Source organism: Moschus berezovskii, chromosome 3, assembly GCF_049115385.1.
Source record: "Moschus berezovskii isolate FMDL1 chromosome 3, NW_MosBer_1.0, whole genome shotgun sequence".
Classification (NCBI taxonomy): Eukaryota; Metazoa; Chordata; class Mammalia; order Artiodactyla; family Moschidae; genus Moschus; species Moschus berezovskii.
The window spans coordinates 125,044,078-125,050,685 of NC_142462.1; positions in this window are offsets into that span (position 1 = coordinate 125,044,078).

Below are 6,608 nucleotides of genomic sequence, written 5' to 3' on the forward strand. Positions count from 1 at the left end.
TGTTCCCATATCTGAGATCAAACCAGTCAGTCCTAAAGTAGATCAACCCTGAATAGTCATTGGAAGGACTGATGCTGAAGCTGAAGGTCCAATACCTTGGCCCCCTGATGCCAAGAGCTGACTCATTGCAAAAACCCTGATGCTGGGAAAGACTGAAGGCAGGAGGCGAAGGGGCAGCAGAGGATGAGACGGTTGGACGGCACCACCGACTCGATGGGCATGAATCTGAGCAAACTTGGGGTCATAGCGGAGGACAGAGGAGCCAGGGGTTCTGCAGTCCACGGGGTTGCAAAGAGTCGGGCACGGCTTAGCGCTTCAACAACAAGGATGAGTCTAGGAGCTCAGACATCCTCCCAGGGCCCACTGCACCCTAAGGCATGAGGTTCTCACGATCAATCACCTGTCTGCTGCTCAGCCACTCGGTGATTCTGCTTTGCTTTCTGTTGGGGGTTTCGCGGAGCCTGATTATGACCTCTGAGGGATTATTTCCACCCTCGGTGTTTGCACCCACTCTGCTTACTGATGAACACCTCCGTTGGAGAATTTTAATGAAACCCGGGGGTGCTGTCATGCCTTTCTGGGTTAGTAATGAGAGCGGAGGCAGACAAATTAGAGAAGCCCTGGCGTTCGTGGTGACACAGCTCACCCCTGGTGAGCGGGGGTGAGTGTTCCTCTTTGCCTTTCCTCTCACGGGTGTGAAATATTCACTCACCCCTAATCAACCTGCCACTCAGCATCTCCTGGAAAGGGGACAGGATCAGTGAACAGGAATCTCAGGATCATTGAGAGGGCGGGATAACCATCACACAGGCTCACCTGCTCGGAATAAGTGATCCAAGCAGCGCTCAGTGGACCGAGGGGGAGACGCCTATTTTACCGCCCCAAATTCATATGCTTCGTCACACGGAGCCACTCAGACCTTCGCCACGCCCTTAGTTAGTCTCACTTTAGACACAGTTTAAACATACTTCTTCGTTCAGTCTCACACTTGGAATTGGGGGCTAATATTGGAAACTGAGGGTGTAGCTTCTCTCAGCTTCATCACTAACAGCCTGGGTGAACTTGAGCGGATTATTCCAGCGGACTGGACGCGGGCTTCTCATCTATGAGTGGCGGGTTGGGTGAGGTGACGGATAGGGTCCCTCTCGTGTAAACATCCTCTCTTTCTGAATTCTGTGAAAGCTCTCAGGGGCCAGCCCTGTGCCGGGCACAGTGGACCACTGGCTAGACCTGCCTGAGAGGGTAACTCAGCGGCAGTCAATGGAAGTGCTTCTTGTCTTTAAGACCATGGGGCACCCAGAGGTCAGCTCATCAGGGAGGAGAGACCCAGTGACATGGGGACAGGGCAAGGAGTGCAGAGAAAAGATCCCCCGGGAGATAAGGTCTGGGTTACCCATCCCAGGAAAGAGCTCTGGGTTCCATCTGACCAGGGGGAGCCTTGTGCCCTGAGAGCCTTCATGGACTGAGCGGTAATCCCGTTTTGCTTTTTTCAGTTTCTTTTTAAAAAAATGTTTCTTTGTGGGGTGCTTCCCAGGTGGCTGGTAAAGAATCCACTTACCAAAGCAGGGGAAGCGGGTTTGACCCCTGTTATAGGAAGACCCTACATGTTGCAGAGCAACTAAGCCCGTGTGCCATAAGTACTAAGCCTGTACTGAGCTCTAGAGTCCAGGAGCCGCAACTACTGAGCCCGCCTGCCACAAACTACAGAAGCCGGAGCACCCAGAGCCTGTGCTTCCAACCAGGGAAGCCACCACAGTGAGAAGCCCTAGCAGCACGAGAGAGCGGCCCCGCTCCGGCAAAACGAGACAAACGTCCACGAAGACCCAGCACAGCCAGAAACAAGGACAGGAAAAGCACTGGCACATTTTTTTTTAAATGTGGACCATTTTAAAAGCATTTATTGAATTTGTTACGATATCGTTTCTGTTTTACGTTTGGGTTTTTGGCCACAAGGCATGTGGAAACTTAGCTCCTGGACCAGGGGTCAAAGCTGCACAGCCTGCTCTGGAAGGTGGAGTCTTAACCACTAGAGCTCCAGGGAATCCTCTCGGTTCCCTTGAGGAGAGGCTCCCCTGTGAATGCCTGGCTCGGGCAAGCTGGCTCCCTGGGAGATGTCTGCTCATCTCTGGGCTGCTGCGGAGACCCGCCTGGAGGGTGGCCGAAACTGGATCAGGCAGCTGGATGATCAGATCGCAACACAACTCCGATCACAGCACACCCAGTCCTGCGCTGTGTGTTAAGACAGGGAGGGACTGAGACTTTGGGTCCCCCTTCCAGAAGGTGGACGTCTCTGCTGTCAGTCTGGAAACGAGACAGTGGGAGGACCCAGCCTTCTCTTCGTTTTTGTTTGTTCCAAGCGCAGAGCAGTGCAGAGCCAGGTCAGAGAGGAGCCGGGATACGGAGTAGACATCCCAGATGCCTGCTGGACCTGACCCCTTACCTGTGCTCATCGCCGCATCCTCCCTGCACAGTGCCCCGCGTGGACGGCTCTGCAGAGGTGGCTGCCGCAACAACTAAAGGCCCAGGAGGGAGGTAGTGAAGGTCAAGTGCCCTGAGGTCAGAGGAGGCGAAGATCATTGTGTCAGAAGAGCCAGGAAAGGCTTCCCCAGGGAGGGGAGGTGTGTGCTCCTCCGGAGTCTGTTTAGGTTCTATCCTTACTTCCGATAGAAGGACAGGATCAGTGGGTGGGAGGGGAATCAGGGGACAATAAGACAAGAGACAGGAGAGGATGAAGGTGACACAGGCCACGGAGCCAAGCTGTGGACTTCAGCAGGGAGGAGACTTTCTTTGAGGCTGGTCCTCGGCGATGGTGTCGCAGGAGGTCCTGGGGAGCCATCGGTGCACCTGAGGCCTCAGCGGTGTGATGCTGTCTCCCAGAAGCATCCCACAGATTAGGAAGGGGCTCAGCAGTCATTTGGTGGACAGAGGCTTCGAGGAAAAAGCAAGGCAAGTCCGGAGCCTCCCTCTGGTGGCATCACCGGGCCACGGCTGATCCTCCCATCAGGCTGGCGTGTGCCGCTCAGCATTCCGCCCGGCCACTCATCCTGCAGGGAATGTCATCGTCCTCTTGTCTCTGCCCATCCAAATCCCCACCCTTCAAAGCCCTCTAGTTCTGCCCCCAGCGTGAGAACTTCCCCACGCACTGCATGAGCTCCAAGCCCACAGTCACTTCCCTCAGCATTTCGTGACTGTCTCCGCTGTGAGCGTTGCTTCCGTGTCTGTGTTCTAGGCTTCCTGAGAGCAGGGGTGATGTTCACGCCACTCTGCGTCCCCACGGTGCTGTGTCTGGGGCTGGCACGCACTGGACACTGGGGACCTAACTGTCTAAGGGATGCTACCCTTGCTTTCTTCCCAATGTATTATCGGTGGGCTTCCTAAGTCAGAACTCAAATGAATGTCTGAGTCAGGTGTAGAATTCAAAATAGCCTGCTTCATTCTTGAGTGATGTTTGGATTCTGGACCACAAAAACGGCTTCAAACTCCAAAGCCGTCTTTAAAGCACAGCTTTGTAAATGACTTCTGAGCCCGAACGTAATCCTCATGAAAGGGGTGCTATAGTGGATGAATGTGGAGTGTGGGCATTTTTCTGCAAATTATTTGCAAATTAGTGTGGGGGAAAGAGGGGCGAGGCTTCTCCACCAGTAAAGTTAGAATCATGCCTAGCCAGAGGATGGTGGCGAGGGTTCGGAGAGCACGCGCTCGCAGAGTGCCTGCTGTACCGTGAGCAGCCTGCAGGTCCTAGGTAGTCATCATTAGTGTTGACTCGGGAACTCTGAACTCGCCCCAGCCGGGATCTCCTGCCTGGCGTGAATGTTCATTTTTCCATAATGGTTCAGGGCTACCTGAAAAGGAAATTAAATTGCACTGCCCAGCAGGTTGTCAAAGGCCACAGGTGACATTTAGGTTAACTAACTAAGCAACATTTAGGTTAACTAACCGGAAGATTGAAGGTGGGAGGAGAAGGGACGACAGAGGATGAGATGGTTGGATGGCATCACCGACTCGATGGGCATGAGTTTGAGCAAGCTCCGGGAGTTGGTGATGGACAGGGAGGCCTGGCGTGCTGCAGTCCATGGGGTCGCAAAGAGTCGGACATGCCTGAGAGACTGAACTGAACTGGACTTACTGACTGAACCGAGCTGCAGGTCGTACAGGACATAGTCGTGACCAGTTATCTGGTTGAGTTTACTGAGGATGGGTCCCCTGCTCAGCCTAGCTGGTGAAGGACTCTCCTGGCTCTGCATCAGACACAGGAGACGCAGGTCTGATGCCCGGGTCAGGACGATCCCCTGCAGGAGGGCATGGAAACCCACTCCAGGATTCTTGCCTGTAGAAGCCCATAGACAGAGGGGCTTGGTGGTCTACAGCCCTTGGGGTCACAAAGTTGGTCATGACTGAGCACACAAGCATGCAAGCACATCTGGGTAAGTGATAACGCACACGAGGGTATGAGGCTTTGCTTGACCATTTCAGGAGAGACACATCTGGGCCAGGCAGCCAACAGTGGATACCCGCTACTCAAAGGGAAGGTCCAGGATCCAGCCCTCAGTCTGGAAAGCTGGACTGGGAGCGGACGGTGGGCGTGGGGACAAGTGATCAGGATTGACAGGTGATGCAGAGAGACACGGTGGCCTCCAGGGCAACCCCTGTGGAGGGCATGGCACCTTTGCGCTCTTCTTCCCAGGGACGGGGACTCCCAGCATGATGTCGAGGACCCTCAGACAGCTGGCAGCAGCCCTGCCTCCTTTCCTGGGCTGATGACCGAGTCCACCCCCGTGTGTATCATAGGGCTCAGCAAGGTCTTTGAGAGCAACTGGCTACAGGAAATACAGATTTGCATTAAAAGCGATGTTAGACATGGAGACTGCCTGACGCCCTCTTCAGAAGCTGACCTCTCTGTAAGCGGGCAAACACACCGAGTGCCTTTGAGAAATGGCCCTCCATGGGAAGTCAGGGGCTCCTTGGCGCTCCTCTCCCAGCCTCAGAGGGCTTCGTGGCCTTTTCTGTACTTACTTTCCTTACTTATTTACATCCACAGCTGAACTTTCTTAGTTGACATGGCCATGGCTACTGGGCGATTTCAAATGTCATCCATGTTGGAAGTTATTCCACATTGGCATTCTTGGCTGTTTTGGTTTTTCTGTTGTTGTTTTGTTTGGTATCCCTTTTGCCCCCCTTTCCCCAAGGGCTCTAGAAACCTCAGCAGCTCAACAAGGGCACAAACACGCTTGTCTGTGATGTACAGAGGAACACACTGTGTTTGGAGCCTAAAGAAAGTGGTGCAGGGGGCTTCCCCGGTGGTCCAGTGGTTAAGACTCCGCCTTGCAATGCTGGGAACGCAGGTTTGATCTCAGGTCGAGGAACTAAGATCCCACATTCTGCAGGGCAACTAAGCCTGAGTCCTCCGGAGGCTGAGCCAAGACTGCTCACTTCAAGGAAACATCCCGTGGGCTGCAGCTAAGACCCGCTATAGCCAGTACAGAAACATGTTTTCTTTTTTTTAAAGAAAGCAGGGCAGTCAAGTTCCCTAGCATTCTGTGGGGAGAGTGAACAGACCCCTGCTTAAGGAACGTGGGGCAGAATTTGTGCTGGGGCAGCTGAGAGGTGAAACCTGAATGGGGAGTGGTCACAGCTGGCGGGGGTGGTCAGAAGGGCTCTGGGGGCCAGCGGGAGGCTCAGCCGGCCTTGGTGGAAGGGGCCTCAGGGCGGAGGACCCGTGGACCTCTGAGAACAGTGGGTCCCTCAAGCCGACTGGAGCAAAGGATTCTTCTTGGAAGGAAACTGAGACGAGTAGGGAGGGGACCTCTTGTGCCCAAGTAGAGTTTGGTTTTCTTTTTAGATAACAGTCTCAAAGAATACTTTTACGAGGGATAATGTGGTTGTCAGGCATGGATAGATATTGGATCCACGTTGGAACCAGGGCTTCCCAGGTGGCACAGGGGTAAAAAATCCGCCTGCCACTGCACGAGATGAGGGTTTGATCCCTGAATAGGAGAGACCCCCTGGAGAAGGAAATGGCAACCCACTCCAGGATTCTTGCTTAGAGAATTCCACGGACAGAGGAGCCTGGTGGGCTGAAGTCCACAGGGTTGCAGAATCAGACATGACTGAGTGGCTAACGCACCACCACCATTGGGTTGAAACCCAGGGACATGGAGGAAGGGCAGACATGAGGAGGCCACTGTGAGTGTTCAGGACCAGATTAACCGTGACAGCAGTGGTGGAATGGCAAGAACGTCAGAAATGCCACAGTGAAAGTTTAGATGAGACTCATTCTATGACTGTAGAGACGAGAATAAACAGGAAGCATTCCTGGTACAACATGCTGGGGTCAAGTCAACAGATGGGACCAGAAACCAGGACACCAGGGCTGCCACAGACTTTTCTCACTGATCCTAGGGAACCAAGCTAATGTCTCTGGACCACCTCTTACTCCTGGATGAGAGAGGCAACCATAATATCAGGGCTGGCTTCGCGAGTTTGAGAGTGAAAGAAGACTTGAGCAGAAAACACTTTTGAAAAGTTAGGGCGATCATGCAAGCCATCATCATTAATATCCCCATGCAACTGGAATCCTTGTGACATTAACTTTTGCGTGTCGGGCCCAG